Source organism: Hyla sarda, unplaced genomic scaffold (genome assembly GCF_029499605.1).
Source record: "Hyla sarda isolate aHylSar1 unplaced genomic scaffold, aHylSar1.hap1 scaffold_222, whole genome shotgun sequence".
NCBI lineage: Eukaryota > Metazoa > Chordata > Amphibia > Anura > Hylidae > Hyla > Hyla sarda.
This window is the reverse complement of record NW_026608895.1, coordinates 378,326-395,356: the sequence shown is the minus strand read 5'-3', so window position 1 is coordinate 395,356 and position 17,031 is coordinate 378,326. Positions and strand designations below refer to the sequence as shown.

At 45.4% G+C, this 17,031-nt stretch overlaps 7 non-coding genes across 7 annotated transcripts; all 7 read right to left on the bottom strand.

Moving 5' to 3' along the window:
- Nucleotides 1-1,486: 1,486 nt before the first annotated feature.
- On the bottom strand, nt 1,487-1,677 carry LOC130320779 (U2 spliceosomal RNA). Its single transcript, XR_008866628.1, has one exon. It is a non-coding gene; the product is annotated as a U2 spliceosomal RNA (small nuclear RNA).
- A 2,086-nt stretch (nt 1,678-3,763) lies between these two features.
- On the bottom strand, nt 3,764-3,954 carry LOC130320778 (U2 spliceosomal RNA). Its single transcript, XR_008866627.1, has one exon. It is a non-coding gene; the product is annotated as a U2 spliceosomal RNA (small nuclear RNA).
- A 2,080-nt stretch (nt 3,955-6,034) lies between these two features.
- LOC130320801 (U2 spliceosomal RNA) lies at nt 6,035-6,225 on the bottom strand. Its single transcript, XR_008866648.1, has one exon. It is a non-coding gene; the product is annotated as a U2 spliceosomal RNA (small nuclear RNA).
- A 2,078-nt stretch (nt 6,226-8,303) lies between these two features.
- On the bottom strand, nt 8,304-8,494 carry LOC130320777 (U2 spliceosomal RNA). The gene has a single exon (XR_008866626.1). It is a non-coding gene; the product is annotated as a U2 spliceosomal RNA (small nuclear RNA).
- A 2,084-nt stretch (nt 8,495-10,578) lies between these two features.
- On the bottom strand, nt 10,579-10,769 carry LOC130320776 (U2 spliceosomal RNA). Its single transcript, XR_008866625.1, has one exon. It is a non-coding gene; the product is annotated as a U2 spliceosomal RNA (small nuclear RNA).
- Nucleotides 10,770-12,872: 2,103 nt separating this feature from the next.
- On the bottom strand, nt 12,873-13,063 carry LOC130320775 (U2 spliceosomal RNA). The gene has a single exon (XR_008866624.1). It is a non-coding gene; the product is annotated as a U2 spliceosomal RNA (small nuclear RNA).
- A 2,087-nt stretch (nt 13,064-15,150) lies between these two features.
- LOC130320808 (U2 spliceosomal RNA) lies at nt 15,151-15,336 on the bottom strand. Its single transcript, XR_008866654.1, has one exon. It is a non-coding gene; the product is annotated as a U2 spliceosomal RNA (small nuclear RNA).
- Between the last annotated feature and the right edge of the window lie 1,695 nt (nt 15,337-17,031).

Below are 17,031 nucleotides of genomic sequence, written 5' to 3'. Positions count from 1 at the left end.
AGTGAGTGACATCATAGCACTGTAGTTCTGAGGGTTCTAGATGGATGCAACAATCTCCTGTTGCTTCTATGAAGGCCATAATAGACGACAACACCAAACAGCTCCATAGTCACATACACAGCAAAGGAGAGATGTTGTTTACACCTAGTGATGTCAGTGGTATTGAGTGACATCACAGCACAGTGCTAAGGCTCCTGGGCCTGGACACAGCAGCGGCTGCAATATCTCAACGGAGAATACGTTTATATATATGTGTGTGTGTGCGCGTATATATATATATATATATATATATATATATATATATATATATTTCTCCGCCGAAATCACTTTTAAACCCATTTCCACCTTTTTTTCCCTTCTCTTCCTCTTACTTTTTTTTCGCGTTTTTTTACGTTTTTCTCCTTTTCGCCTCTTTTCTGGGCGTATTATTCTTCTTTTTCTTCTTTTTTTTCGTCTAATGCATACCCCATCAGTGCAGCAATGCTTATTCAATACCGCCAGCAGATGGAGACACTGGGGGATAATTTTCTAAGGATTTATACTGATTTTTCCTGTCTGAATTTGTCGCACAGAAAGTTGCAGGCCAAATATGTGTGACATTTCTGCGACTTTAGCTTCTAGAGCATTTTTACAACATTATACATAGGTGCTGAATACATAAAAAGCGACTGTTCAGCGACAGACAAGTCGCATCGGCTGAAAGTAGGCCAGAATGTCAGTCCATGTTGGAGCAGGTTTAGATACAGTCTAAAGTATAGATCTCAAAGTCTGTGCACAGAATTTAGCAAGGGCCTCGCACCTTCTGATGCATCAGGTAGGTGCACAATAGCATAGCCTAACCCTCTGTACTTTGGTCTATATTGATGCGGGACATAGACAGCCAGCTGATGACCAATCCATTAGTGCAATGGATGGCTGGAAGCATTTGTCTTTGCCTTTGCAATACCACAGAAGCAATGCATGGTCAATGTACAGCAATGACACACCTGTGTGAACAGCCAGGAGACCCCCCCCCCCCCCCCCATGTTATGTTACATAGTTACATAGTTAGTACGGTCGAAAAAAGACATATGTCCATCAAGTTCAACCAGGGAATTAAGGGGTAGGGGTGTGGCGCGATATTGGGGAAGGGATGAGATTTTATATTTCTTCATAAGCATTAATCTTATTTTGTCAATTAGGAACATTCAGCACCCACCCGCTATCAAGGCAGCTGCCTATCATGTCATGCCCTACCTGCACAGGTGTGCTGGCTACTCAAATGATCCAATTAAGGAGGCCATTTAGTCAGCAGCAGCAGAAGTCCTGTGCCTGGACGCTCCAACAGCGGCCAGACACAAGCAGAAGCAGAAGCAGCAGAAGCAGCAGCAGCACCACCTTTTGTTTTTTGGCTGCAGCAGCAGCAAGGCCCACAGGGCTGGCTAGCTGGCTAGCCAGCAAGCAGGTAGCAATGAAAGTAGGAATCTTTCTTTTTAACCCTGTAAGGGGGTGGTGCACTGTACCCGAAGATACTGCCATATCGGGTCAATGCATAGGGCGACGGAAGCAAGCTTCGAAATCGGCCCCCGTTCTCAAAAATCCATTTAATATATGGTCCCCAGATAGGGGACGTATCAGATATTAAACTGATAAGAACAGATACTACACTTGATCTTAGCCAAAAGGCCGAGAAGCGATAACCGTGAAAGGGGCGGGCCCAACAAGGTGCCCTTCATGGGCACTATCACTGCTTGCTGTCAGGGAGGCTGCCAGACAATTTTCCATGCACACTCTGGGCTGGGGGGCAGTCAACCACCAGTACACACAGCAGAACCTAAACCCATACCATTATTGCTAAGCAGCAAGACAGGGGCCCATTGCACTCCCACGGGGCCTTTTTAAATGCAATCCATAACCCGGATTTGCCAGGAACCCTTCTTACTCCTCCTACTTGCATGTGACACTGGGCTTAGGATCTGCATAGGAAACACACACACAAGCACACACCTACCTTTGTTGCCTGCAGATGCCTCCTTGGCTGTCCCCAAACGGTATCAAACCAACACCCACGGGAAGCTGTAAGCATAGAGGACATGCCTGCACCCCATTGGACTTACCTGTGTGGGTTAAACCCGGGTTATTTGACAACCTATGGCGGTGATGGTTCTGCTCAGGCAGAGCAGTGCTGATGCTCCTCATAAAGCTGTCGCTGCTGTGAAGGTTCTAGGTGACATCACAAATCCCTATGGTTACATACACAACAAAGCTGGGTTGTTGTTGTTTACACTCTGCAAGGCCTGTGGAAGTGAGTGACATCATAGCACTGTAGTTCTGAGGGTTCTAGATGGATGCAACAATCTCCTGTTGCTTCTATGAAGGCCATAATAGACGACATCACCAAACAGCTCCATAGTCACATACACAGCAAAGGAGAGATGTTGTTTACACCTAGTGATGTCAGTGGTATTGAGTGACATCACAGCACAGTGCTAAGGCTCCTGGGCCTGGACACAGCAGCGGCTGCAATATCTCAACGGAGAATACGTTTATATATATGTGTGTGTGTGCGCGTATATATATATATATATATATATATATATATATATATATATATATATTTCTCCGCCGAAATCACTTTTAAACCCATTTCCACCTTTTTTTCCCTTCTCTTCCTCTTACTTTTTTTTCACGTTTTTTTACGTTTTTCTCCTTTTCGCCTCTTTTCTGGGCGTATTATTCTTCTTTTTCTTCTTTTTTTTTGTCTAATGCATACCCCATCAGTGCAGCAATGCTTATTCAATACCGCCAGCAGATGGAGACACTGGGGGATAATTTTCTAAGGATTTATACTGATTTTTCCTGTCTGAATTTGTCGCACAGAAAGTTGCAGGCCAAATATGTGTGACATTTCTGCGACTTTAGCTTCTAGAGCATTTTTACAACATTATACATAGGTGCTGAATACATAAAAAGCGACTGTTCAGCGACAGACAAGTCGCATCGGCTGAAAGTAGGCCAGAATGTCAGTCCATGTTGGAGCAGGTTTAGATACAGTCTAAAGTATAGATCTCAAAGTCTGTGCACAGAATTTAGCAAGGGCCTCGCACCTTCTGATGCATCAGGTAGGTGCACAATAGCATAGCCTAACCCTCTGTACTTTGGTCTATATTGATGCGGGACATAGACAGCCAGCTGATGACCAATCCATTAGTGCAATGGATGGCTGGAAGCATTTGTCTTTGCCTTTGCAATACCACAGAAGCAATGCATGGTCAATGTACAGCAATGACACACCTGTGTGAACAGCCAGGAGACCCCCCCCCCCCCATGTTATGTTACATAGTTACATAGTTAGTACGGTCGAAAAAAGACATATGTCCATCAAGTTCAACCAGGGAATTAAGGGGTAGGGGTGTGGCGCGATATTGGGGAAGGGATGAGATTTTATATTTCTTCATAAGCATTAATCTTATTTTGTCAATTAGGAACATTCAGCACCCACCCGCTATCAAGGCAGCTGCCTATCATGTCATGCCCTACCTGCACAGGTGTGCTGGCTACTCAAATGATCCAATTAAGGAGGCCATTTAGTCAGCAGCAGCAGAAGTCCTGTGCCTGGACGCTCCAACAGCGGCCAGACACAAGCAGAAGCAGCAGAAGCAGCAGCAGCACCACCTTTTGTTTTTTGGCTGCAGCAGCAGCAAGGCCCACAGGGCTGGCTAGCTGGCTAGCCAGCAAGCAGGTAGCAATGAAAGTAGGAATCTTTCTTTTTAACCCTGTAAGGGGGTGGTGCACTGTACCCGAAGATACTGCCATATCGGGTCAATGCATAGGGCGACGGAAGCAAGCTTCGAAATCGGCCCCCGTTCTCAAAAATCCATTTAATATATGGTCCCCAGATAGGGGACGTATCAGATATTAAACTGATAAGAACAGATACTACACTTGATCTTAGCCAAAAGGCCGAGAAGCGATAACCGTGAAAGGGGCGGGCCCAACAAGGTGCCCTTCATGGGCACTATCACTGCTTGCTGTCAGGGAGGCTGCCAGACAATTTTCCATGCACACTCTGGGCTGGGGGGCAGTCAACCACCAGTACACACAGCAGAACCTAAACCCATACCATTATTGCTAAGCAGCAAGACAGGGGCCCATTGCACTCCCACGGGGCCTTTTTAAATGCAATCCATAACCCGGATTTGCCAGGAACCCTTCTTACTCCTCCTACTTGCATGTGACACTGGGCTTAGGATCTGCATAGGAAACACACACACAAGCACACACCTACCTTTGTTGCCTGCAGATGCCTCCTTGGCTGTCCCCAAACGGTATCAAACCAACACCCACGGGAAGCTGTAAGCATAGAGGACATGCCTGCACCCCATTGGACTTACCTGTGTGGGTTAAACCCGGGTTATTTGACAACCTATGGCGGTGATGGTTCTGCTCAGGCAGAGCAGTGCTGATGCTCCTCATAAAGCTGTCGCTGCTGTGAAGGTTCTAGGTGACATCACAAATCCCTATGGTTACATACACAACAAAGCTGGGTTGTTGTTGTTTACACTCTGCAAGGCCTGTGGAAGTGAGTGACATCATAGCACTGTAGTTCTGAGGGTTCTAGATGGATGCAACAATCTCCTGTTGCTTCTATGAAGGCCATAATAGACGACATCACCAAACAGCTCCATAGTCACATACACAGCAAAGGAGAGATGTTGTTTACACCTAGTGATGTCAGTGGTATTGAGTGACATCACAGCACAGTGCTAAGGCTCCTGGGCCTGGACACAGCAGCGGCTGCAATATCTCAACGGAGAATACGTTTATATATATGTGTGTGTGTGCGCGTATATATATATATATATATATATATATATATATATTTCTCCGCCGAAATCACTTTTAAACCCATTTCCACCTTTTTTTTCCCTTCTCTTCCTCTTACTTTTTTTTCACGTTTTTTTACGTTTTTCTCCTTTTCGCCTCTTTTCTGGGCGTATTATTCTTCTTTTTCTTCTTTTTTTTCGTCTAATGCATACCCCATCAGTGCAGCAATGCTTATTCAATACCGCCAGCAGATGGAGACACTGGGGGATAATTTTCTAAGGATTTATACTGATTTTTCCTGTCTGAATTTGTCGCACAGAAAGTTGCAGGCCAAATATGTGTGACATTTCTGCGACTTTAGCTTCTAGAGCATTTTTACAACATTATACATAGGTGCTGAATACATAAAAAGCGACTGTTCAGCGACAGACAAGTCGCATCGGCTGAAAGTAGGCCAGAATGTCAGTCCATGTTGGAGCAGGTTTAGATACAGTCTAAAGTATAGATCTCAAAGTCTGTGCACAGAATTTAGCAAGGGCCTCGCACCTTCTGATGCATCAGGTAGGTGCACAATAGCATAGCCTAACCCTCTGTACTTTGGTCTATATTGATGCGGGACATAGACAGCCAGCTGATGACCAATCCATTAGTGCAATGGATGGCTGGAAGCATTTGTCTTTGCCTTTGCAATACCACAGAAGCAATGTATGGTCAATGTACAGCAATGACACACCTGTGTGAACAGCCAGGAGACCCCCCCCCCCCATGTTATGTTACATAGTTACATAGTTAGTACGGTCGAAAAAAGACATATGTCCATCAAGTTCAACCAGGGAATTAAGGGGTAGGGGTGTGGCGCGATATTGGGGAAGGGATGAGATTTTATATTTCTTCATAAGCATTAATCTTATTTTGTCAATTAGGAACATTCAGCACCCACCCGCTATCAAGGCAGCTGCCTATCATGTCATGCCCTACCTGCACAGGTGTGCTGGCTACTCAAATGATCCAATTAAGGAGGCCATTTAGTCAGCAGCAGCAGAAGTCCTGTGCCTGGACGCTCCAACAGCGGCCAGACACAAGCAGAAGCAGAAGCAGCAGAAGCAGCAGCAGCACCACCTTTTGTTTTTTGGCTGCAGCAGCAGCAAGGCCCACAGGGCTGGCTAGCTGGCTAGCCAGCAAGCAGGTAGCAATGAAAGTAGGAATCTTTCTTTTTAACCCTGTAAGGGGGTGGTGCACTGTACCCGAAGATACTGCCATATCGGGTCAATGCATAGGGCGACGGAAGCAAGCTTCGAAATCGGCCCCCGTTCTCAAAAATCCATTTAATATATGGTTCCCAGAAAGGGGACGTATCAGATATTAAACTGATAAGAACAGATACTACACTTGATCTTAGCCAAAAGGCCGAGAAGCGATAACCGTGAAAGGGGCGGGCCCAACAAGGTGCCCTTCATGGGCACTATCACTGCTTGCTGTCAGGGAGGCTGCCAGACAATTTTCCATGCACACTCTGGGCTGGGGGGCAGTCAACCACCAGTACACACAGCAGAACCTAAACCCATACCATTATTGCTAAGCAGCAAGACAGGGGCCCATTGCACTCCCACGGGGCCTTTTTAAATGCAATCCATAACCCGGATTTGCCAGGAACCCTTCTTACTCCTCCTACTTGCATGTGACACTGGGCTTAGGATCTGCATAGGAAACACACACACAAGCACACACCTACCTTTGTTGCCTGCAGATGCCTCCTTGGCTGTCCCCAAACGGTATCAAACCAACACCCACGGGAAGCTGTAAGCATAGAGGACATGCCTGCACCCCATTGGACTTACCTGTGTGGGTTAAACCCGGGTTATTTGACAACCTATGGCGGTGATGGTTCTGCTCAGGCAGAGCAGTGCTGATGCTCCTCATAAAGCTGTCGCTGCTGTGAAGGTTCTAGGTGACATCACAAATCCCTATGGTTACATACACAACAAAGCTGGGTTGTTGTTGTTTACACTCTGCAAGGCCTGTGGAAGTGAGTGACATCATAGCACTGTAGTTCTGAGGGTTCTAGATGGATGCAACAATCTCCTGTTGCTTCTATGAAGGCCATAATAGACGACATCACCAAACAGCTCCATAGTCACATACACAGCAAAGGAGAGATGTTGTTTACACCTAGTGATGTCAGTGGTATTGAGTGACATCACAGCACAGTGCTAAGGCTCCTGGGCCTGGACACAGCAGCGGCTGCAATATCTCAACGGAGAATACGTTTATATATATGTGTGTGTGTGCGCGTATATATATATATATATATATATATATATATATTTCTCCGCCGAAATCACTTTTAAACCCATTTCCACCTTTTTTTCCCTTCTCTTCCTCTTACTTTTTTTTCACGTTTTTTTACGTTTTTCTCCTTTTCGCCTCTTTTCTGGGCGTATTATTCTTCTTTTTCTTCTTTTTTTTCGTCTAATGCATACCCCATCAGTGCAGCAATGCTTATTCAATACCGCCAGCAGATGGAGACACTGGGGGATAATTTTCTAAGGATTTATACTGATTTTTCCTGTCTGAATTTGTCGCACAGAAAGTTGCAGGCCAAATATGTGTGACATTTCTGCGACTTTAGCTTCTAGAGCATTTTTACAACATTATACATAGGTGCTGAATACATAAAAAGCGACTGTTCAGCGACAGACAAGTCGCATCGGCTGAAAGTAGGCCAGAATGTCAGTCCATGTTGGAGCAGGTTTAGATACAGTCTAAAGTATAGATCTCAAAGTCTGTGCACAGAATTTAGCAAGGGCCTCGCACCTTCTGATGCATCAGGTAGGTGCACAATAGCATAGCCTAACCCTCTGTACTTTGGTCTATATTGATGCGGGACATAGACAGCCAGCTGATGACCAATCCATTAGTGCAATGGATGGCTGGAAGCATTTGTCTTTGCCTTTGCAATACCACAGAAGCAATGCACGGTCAATGTACAGCAATGACACACCTGTGTGAACAGCCAGGAGACCCCCCCCCCCCCATGTTATGTTACATAGTTACATAGTTAGTACGGTCGAAAAAAGACATATGTCCATCAAGTTCAACCAGGGAATTAAGGGGTAGGGGTGTGGCGCGATATTGGGGAAGGGATGAGATTTTATATTTCTTCATAAGCATTAATCTTATTTTGTCAATTAGGAACATTCAGCACCCACCCGCTATCAAGGCAGCTGCCTATCATGTCATGCCCTACCTGCACAGGTGTGCTGGCTACTCAAATGATCCAATTAAGGAGGCCATTTAGTCAGCAGCAGCAGAAGTCCTGTGCCTGGACGCTCCAACAGCGGCCAGACACAAGCAGAAGCAGAAGCAGCAGAAGCAGCAGCAGCACCACCTTTTGTTTTTTGGCTGCAGCAGCAGCAAGGCCCACAGGGCTGGCTAGCTGGCTAGCCAGCAAGCAGGTAGCAATGAAAGTAGGAATCTTTCTTTTTAACCCTGTAAGGGGGTGGTGCACTGTACCCGAAGATACTGCCATATCGGGTCAATGCATAGGGCGACGGAAGCAAGCTTCGAAATCGGCCCCCGTTCTCAAAAATCCATTTAATATATGGTCCCCAGATAGGGGACGTATCAGATATTAAACTGATAAGAACAGATACTACACTTGATCTTAGCCAAAAGGCCGAGAAGCGATAACCGTGAAAGGGGCGGGCCCAACAAGGTGCCCTTCATGGGCACTATCACTGCTTGCTGTCAGGGAGGCTGCCAGACAATTTTCCATGCACACTCTGGGCTGGGGGGCAGTCAACCACCAGTACACACAGCAGAACCTAAACCCATACCATTATTGCTAAGCAGCAAGACAGGGGCCCATTGCACTCCCACGGGGCCTTTTTAAATGCAATCCATAACCCGGATTTGCCAGGAACCCTTCTTACTCCTCCTACTTGCATGTGACACTGGGCTTAGGATCTGCATAGGAAACACACACACAAGCACACACCTACCTTTGTTGCCTGCAGATGCCTCCTTGGCTGTCCCCAAACGGTATCAAACCAACACCCACGGGAAGCTGTAAGCATAGAGGACATGCCTGCACCCCATTGGACTTACCTGTGTGGGTTAAACCCGGGTTATTTGACAACCTATGGCGGTGATGGTTCTGCTCAGGCAGAGCAGTGCTGATGCTCCTCATAAAGCTGTCGCTGCTGTGAAGTTTCTAGGTGACATCACAAATCCCTATGGTTACATACACAACAAAGCTGGGTTGTTGTTGTTTACACTCTGCAAGGCCTGTGGAAGTGAGTGACATCATAGCACTGTAGTTCTGAGGGTTCTAGATGGATGCAACAATCTCCTGTTGCTTCTATGAAGGCCATAATAGACGACATCACCAAACAGCTCCATAGTCACATACACAGCAAAGGAGAGATATTGTTTACACCTAGTGATGTCAGTGGTATTGAGTGACATCACAGCACAGTGCTAAGGCTCCTGGGCCTGGACACAGCAGCAGCTGCAATATCTCAACGGAGAATACGTTTATATATATGTGTGTGTGTGCGCGTATAAATATATATATATATATATATATATATATATTTCTCCGCCGAAATCACTTTTAAACCCATTTCCACCTTTTTTTCCCTTCTCTTCCTCTTACTTTTTTTTCACGTTTTTTTACGTTTTTCTCCTTTTCGCCTCTTTTCTGGGCGTATTATTCTTCTTTTTCTTCTTTTTTTTCGTCTAATGCATACCCCATCAGTGCAGCAATGCTTATTCAATACCGCCAGCAGATGGAGACACTGGGGGATAATTTTCTAAGGATTTATACTGATTTTTCCTGTCTGAATTTGTCGCACAGAAAGTTGCAGGCCAAATATGTGTGACATTTCTGCGACTTTAGCTTCTAGAGCATTTTTACAACATTATACATAGGTGCTGAATACATAAAAAGCGACTGTTCAGCGACAGACAAGTCGCATCGGCTGAAAGTAGGCCAGAATGTCAGTCCATGTTGGAGCAGGTTTAGATACAGTCTAAAGTATAGATCTCAAAGTCTGTGCACAGAATTTAGCAAGGGCCTCGCACCTTCTGATGCATCAGGTAGGTGCACAATAGCATAGCCTAACCCTCTGTACTTTGGTCTATATTGATGCGGGACATAGACAGCCAGCTGATGACCAATCCATTAGTGCAATGGATGGCTGGAAGCATTTGTCTTTGCCTTTGCAATACCACAGAAGCAATGCATGGTCAATGTACAGCAATGACACACCTGTGTGAACAGCCAGGAGAACCCCCCCTCCCCCCCCATGTTATGTTACATAGTTACATAGTTAGTACGGTCGAAAAAAGACATATGTCCATCAAGTTCAACCAGGGAATTAAGGGATAGGGGTGTGGCGCGATATTGGGGAAGGGATGAGATTTTATATTTCTTCATAAGCATTAATCTTATTTTGTCAATTAGGAACATTCAGCACCCACCCGCTATCAAGGCAGCTGCCTATCATGTCATGCCCTACCTGCACAGGTGTGCTGGCTACTCAAATGATCCAATTAAGGAGGCCATTTAGTCAGCAGCAGCAGAAGTCCTGTGCCTGGACGCTCCAACAGCGGCCAGACACAAGCAGAAGCAGAAGCAGCAGAAGCAGCAGCAGCACCACCTTTTGTTTTTTGGCTGCAGCAGCAGCAAGGCCCACAGGGCTGGCTAGCTGGCTAGCCAGCAAGCAGGTAGCAATGAAAGTAGGAATCTTTCTTTTTAACCCTGTAAGGGGGTGGTGCACTGTACCCGAAGATACTGCCATATCGGGTCAATGCATAGGGCGACGGAAGCAAGCTTCGAAATCGGCCCCCGTTCTCAAAAATCCATTTAATATATGGTCCCCAGATAGGGGACGTATCAGATATTAAACTGATAAGAACAGATACTACACTTGATCTTAGCCAAAAGGCCGAGAAGCGATAACCGTGAAAGGGGCGGGCCCAACAAGGTGCCCTTCATGGGCACTATCACTGCTTGCTGTCAGGGAGGCTGCCAGACAATTTTCCATGCACACTCTGGGCTGGGGGGCAGTCAACCACCAGTACACACAGCAGAACCTAAACCCATACCATTATTGCTAAGCAGCAAGACAGGGGCCCATTGCACTCCCACGGGGCCTTTTTAAATGCAATCCATAACCCGGATTTGCCAGGAACCCTTCTTACTCCTCCTACTTGCATGTGACACTGGGCTTAGGATCTGCATAGGAAACACACACACAAGCACACACCTACCTTTGTTGCCTGCAGATGCCTCCTTGGCTGTCCCCAAACGGTATCAAACCAACACCCACGGGAAGCTGTAAGCATAGAGGACATGCCTGCACCCCATTGGACTTACCTGTGTGGGTTAAACCCGGGTTATTTGACAACCTATGGCGGTGATGGTTCTGCTCAGGCAGAGCAGTGCTGATGCTCCTCATAAAGCTGTCGCTGCTGTGAAGGTTCTAGGTGACATCACAAATCCCTATGGTTACATACACAACAAAGCTGGGTTGTTGTTGTTTACACTCTGCAAGGCCTGTGGAAGTGAGTGACATCATAGCACTGTAGTTCTGAGGGTTCTAGATGGATGCAACAATCTCCTGTTGCTTCTATGAAGGCCATAATAGACGACATCACCAAACAGCTCCATAGTCACATACACAGCAAAGGAGAGATGTTGTTTACACCTAGTGATGTCAGTGGTATTGAGTGACATCACAGCACAGTGCTAAGGCTCCTGGGCCTGGACACAGCAGCGGCTGCAATATCTCAACGGAGAATACGTTTATATATATGTGTGTGTGTGCGCGTATATATATATATATATATATATATATATATATATATATATATATATATATTTCTCCGCCGAAATCACTTTTAAACCCATTTCCACCTTTTTTTCCCTTCTCTTCCTCTTACTTTTTTTTCACGTTTTTTTACGTTTTTCTCCTTTTCGCCTCTTTTCTGGGCGTATTATTCTTCTTTTTCTTCTTTTTTTTCGTCTAATGCATACCCCATCAGTGCAGCAATGCTTATTCAATACCGCCAGCAGATGGAGACACTGGGGGATAATTTTCTAAGGATTTATACTGATTTTTCCTGTCTGAATTTGTCGCACAGAAAGTTGCAGGCCAAATATGTGTGACATTTCTGCGACTTTAGCTTCTAGAGCATTTTTACAACATTATACATAGGTGCTGAATACATAAAAAGCGACTGTTCAGCGACAGACAAGTCGCATCGGCTGAAAGTAGGCCAGAATGTCAGTCCATGTTGGAGCAGGTTTAGATACAGTCTAAAGTATAGATCTCAAAGTCTGTGCACAGAATTTAGCAAGGGCCTCGCACCTTCTGATGCATCAGGTAGGTGCACAATAGCATAGCCTAACCCTCTGTACTTTGGTCTATATTGATGCGGGACATAGACAGCCAGCTGATGACCAATCCATTAGTGCAATGGATGGCTGGAAGCATTTGTCTTTGCCTTTGCAATACCACAGAAGCAATGCATGGTCAATGTACAGCAATGACACACCTGTGTGAACAGCCAGGAGAACCCCCCCTCCCCCCCCATGTTATGTTACATAGTTACATAGTTAGTACGGTCGAAAAAAGACATATGTCCATCAAGTTCAACCAGGGAATTAAGGGATAGGGGTGTGGCGCGATATTGGGGAAGGGATGAGATTTTATATTTCTTCATAAGCATTAATCTTATTTTGTCAATTAGGAACATTCAGCACCCACCCGCTATCAAGGCAGCTGCCTATCATGTCATGCCCTACCTGCACAGGTGTGCTGGCTACTCAAATGATCCAATTAAGGAGGCCATTTAGTCAGCAGCAGCAGAAGTCCTGTGCCTGGACGCTCCAACAGCGGCCAGACACAAGCAGAAGCAGAAGCAGCAGAAGCAGCAGCAGCAGCACCACCTTTTGTTTTTTGGCTGCAGCAGCAGCAAGGCCCACAGGGCTGGCTAGCTGGCTAGCCAGCAAGCAGGTAGCAATGAAAGTAGGAATCTTTCTTTTTAACCCTGTAAGGGGGTGGTGCACTGTACCCGAAGATACTGCCATATCGGGTCAATGCATAGGGCGACGGAAGCAAGCTTCGAAATCGGCCCCCGTTCTCAAAAATCCATTTAATATATGGTCCCCAGATAGGGGACGTATCAGATATTAAACTGATAAGAACAGATACTACACTTGATCTTAGCCAAAAGGCCGAGAAGCGATAACCGTGAAAGGGGCGGGCCCAACAAGGTGCCCTTCATGGGCACTATCACTGCTTGCTGTCAGGGAGGCTGCCAGACAATTTTCCATGCACACTCTGGGCTGGGGGGCAGTCAACCACCAGTACACACAGCAGAACCTAAACCCATACCATTATTGCTAAGCAGCAAGACAGGGGCCCATTGCACTCCCACGGGGCCTTTTTAAATGCAATCCATAACCCGGATTTGCCAGGAACCCTTCTTACTCCTCCTACTTGCATGTGACACTGGGCTTAGGATCTGCATAGGAAACACACACACAAGCACACACCTACCTTTGTTGCCTGCAGATGCCTCCTTGGCTGTCCCCAAACGGTATCAAACCAACACCCACGGGAAGCTGTAAGCATAGAGGACATGCCTGCACCCCATTGGACTTACCTGTGTGGGTTAAACCCGGGTTATTTGACAACCTATGGCGGTGATGGTTCTGCTCAGGCAGAGCAGTGCTGATGCTCCTCATAAAGCTGTCGCTGCTGTGAAGGTTCTAGGTGACATCACAAATCCCTATGGTTACATACACAACAAAGCTGGGTTGTTGTTGTTTACACTCTGCAAGGCCTGTGGAAGTGAGTGACATCATAGCACTGTAGTTCTGAGGGTTCTAGATGGATGCAACAATCTCCTGTTGCTTCTATGAAGGCCATAATAGACGACATCACCAAACAGCTCCATAGTCACATACACAGCAAAGGAGAGATGTTGTTTACACCTAGTGATGTCAGTGGTATTGAGTGACATCACAGCACAGTGCTAAGGCTCCTGGGCCTGGACACAGCAGCGGCTGCAATATCTCAACGGAGAATACGTTTATATATATGTGTGTGTGTGCGCGTATATATATATATATATATATATATATATATATATATATATATATTTCTCCGCCGAAATCACTTTTAAACCCATTTCCACCTTTTTTTCCCTTCTCTTCCTCTTACTTTTTTTTCACGTTTTTTTACGTTTTTCTCCTTTTCGCCTCTTTTCTGGGCGTATTATTCTTCTTTTTCTTCTTTTTTTTCGTCTAATGCATACCCCATCAGTGCAGCAATGCTTATTCAATACCGCCAGCAGATGGAGACACTGGGGGATAATTTTCTAAGGATTTATACTGATTTTTCCTGTCTGAATTTGTCGCACAGAAAGTTGCAGGCCAAATATGTGTGACATTTCTGCGACTTTAGCTTCTAGAGCATTTTTACAACATTATACATAGGTGCTGAATACATAAAAAGCGACTGTTCAGCGACAGACAAGTCGCATCGGCTGAAAGTAGGCCAGAATGTCAGTCCATGTTGGAGCAGGTTTAGATACAGTCTAAAGTATAGATCTCAAAGTCTGTGCACAGAATTTAGCAAGGGCCTCGCACCTTCTGATGCATCAGGTAGGTGCACAATAGCATAGCCTAACCCTCTGTACTTTGGTCTATATTGATGCGGGACATAGACAGCCAGCTGATGACCAATCCATTAGTGCAATGGATGGCTGGAAGCATTTGTCTTTGCCTTTGCAATACCACAGAAGCAATGCATGGTCAATGTACAGCAATGACACACCTGTGTGAACAGCCAGGAGACCCCCCCCCCATGTTATGTTACATAGTTACATAGTTAGTACGGTCGAAAAAAGACATATGTCCATCAAGTTCAACCAGGGAATTAAGGGGTAGGGGTGTGGCGCGATATTGGGGAAGGGATGAGATTTTATATTTCTTCATAAGCATTAATCTTATTTTGTCAATTAGGAACATTCAGCACCCACCCGCTATCAAGGCAGCTGCCTATCATGTCATGCCCTACCTGCACAGGTGTGCTGGCTACTCAAATGATCCAATTAAGGAGGCCATTTAGTCAGCAGCAGCAGAAGTCCTGTGCCTGGACGCTCCAACAGCGGCCAGACACAAGCAGAAGCAGAAGCAGCAGAAGCAGCAGCAGCACCACCTTTTGTTTTTTGGCTGCAGCAGCAGCAAGGCCCACAGGGCTGGCTAGCTGGCTAGCCAGCAAGCAGGTAGCAATGAAAGTAGGAATCTTTCTTTTTAACCCTGTAAGGGGGTGGTGCACTGTACCCGAAGATACTGCCATATCGGGTCAATGCATAGGGCGACGGAAGCAAGCTTCGAAATCGGCCCCCGTTCTCAAAAATCCATTTAATATATGGTCCCCAGATAGGGGACGTATCAGATATTAAACTGATAAGAACAGATAAGGTTTCAACAAAATTTTATTGAATAAATAAGAAACCATACAAAATTTAAAATGCTAAATAATAAAAGGTTCACAAAAGTTTTAAAATACAAATAATAAAACCAGTAATAAAAGGAGAAAAAATAAAAATGGCAGGATAAAACATTATACAAATGTCATAAAAACTGATTATACTGTTATTTCGTTCCATAGAGGCAGACACCACATGGATGCTGCCTCGCTGGCCCCCAACTGTTTCTTGTCTCTTAGGTAATAGATGTACATCTCACTCAGGGCCAGCTTTATACAGTTTTTAACATCAATAAAATCATGTTTAAAAAGTAAGATGTTCCTAACTTTCCAGATGGCATTTTTAAAACAATTAATAATCATCCAGCAGATCATCTGCTGTTTAAAATTGGGGCAGTTAAAAAGACCGTAAAAGACACATTCGTGATTAAAATCTTTTAGGCCGCAGGCCCACTTCAAAAGTGGGCCTACCTTCCTCCAAAGCTCCCGTGCAAAAGGGCAGTTCCAAAATATGTGCAGCACCGTTTCGTCCACTCCGCAGCCATCTCTCGGGCACTTGGCTCTCGCCACCAGTCCTCGCCTGTGCTGAAACTCACGAGTAGGGAGGCACTGGTGGACGATTGCCCAGGCAAGATCCCTGTGTACATTCGCCAGAAACTTCCCGTACACGTTCCGCCATACCTTTTTGGATCTTGCCTGTGTGAAATTGGACACTGCCAGGGTAACCTCACTCCGCCTGAGGACCTTTGATACCTTTCTCTGGTCCCCCAGTATGTCAGGCTCCAAATCTTGGAGACCTAGGAGCCTGACTGTCTTTTCCAACACCACATAATGTTTTGGGGGACACAGAAGCACCGGAGCGTTCAGAGGGATGCGCAACCATCTTTTAAAAACCATGCCCGCAGCGTACCTTAAAAAGCAGCTAAAAATGCCATTGGATTTAATAATTTTAAAACAGAAACAGAAATACTTTATGTAAAAGAAAGTAAAAAGGTTAGGAACATCTTTCCCGCCATTATCTTTACTTTTGTACATAAAATCACGCTTTAATTTCTCCATTTTTGAACCCCATAAAAAAGTAAAAACAATTCTAGTTACTTTTTTAATGTATAAAATAGATGGAGGAAATACCATGGCAATGTATAGCATAATAGGGAGTAAAACCATCTTTATTATTAAAATCTTCCCCTCCATGGTAAGGTTTCTAAGATTCCACATTAAAATCTTCTTCTCCATCTTAGCTATAGCTGAATCCCAGTTAGGGCTCCCATCATTGACCTGGTTAAAAACAATACCTAAAACTTTAATTTGATCCTGTTGCATTGTGACTCCTGGGGTGATGGATGAATCCCAGGAGCCAATATAAAAACAGTCACATTTATCTGTGTTTAGCTTAAAACCAGAGACCTCGCAGAAATAGCTGGTGTTCCTCAATGCCCCCCTCATGGATGGAGAGTCCGGGCACAGTATGGTGACATCATCCATGTACCCCAACACCTTTAGATGGGTCCCTCCTCCACCAGGTATCGGTACGCCTCTTACTACCCGGTCTTTTCTGAGGAGGGCCATCAGTGGTTCGATTGCGCAAATAAAAAGGAGTGGGGACAGGGGGCAGCCCTGTTTGACACCTGATAAAAGAGGAACACCGCTGGTTAAAAAGCCATTAACAGAGACTTGACTAAAACAGGATCGGTATAAAAGCATGATTCGGCTTAAA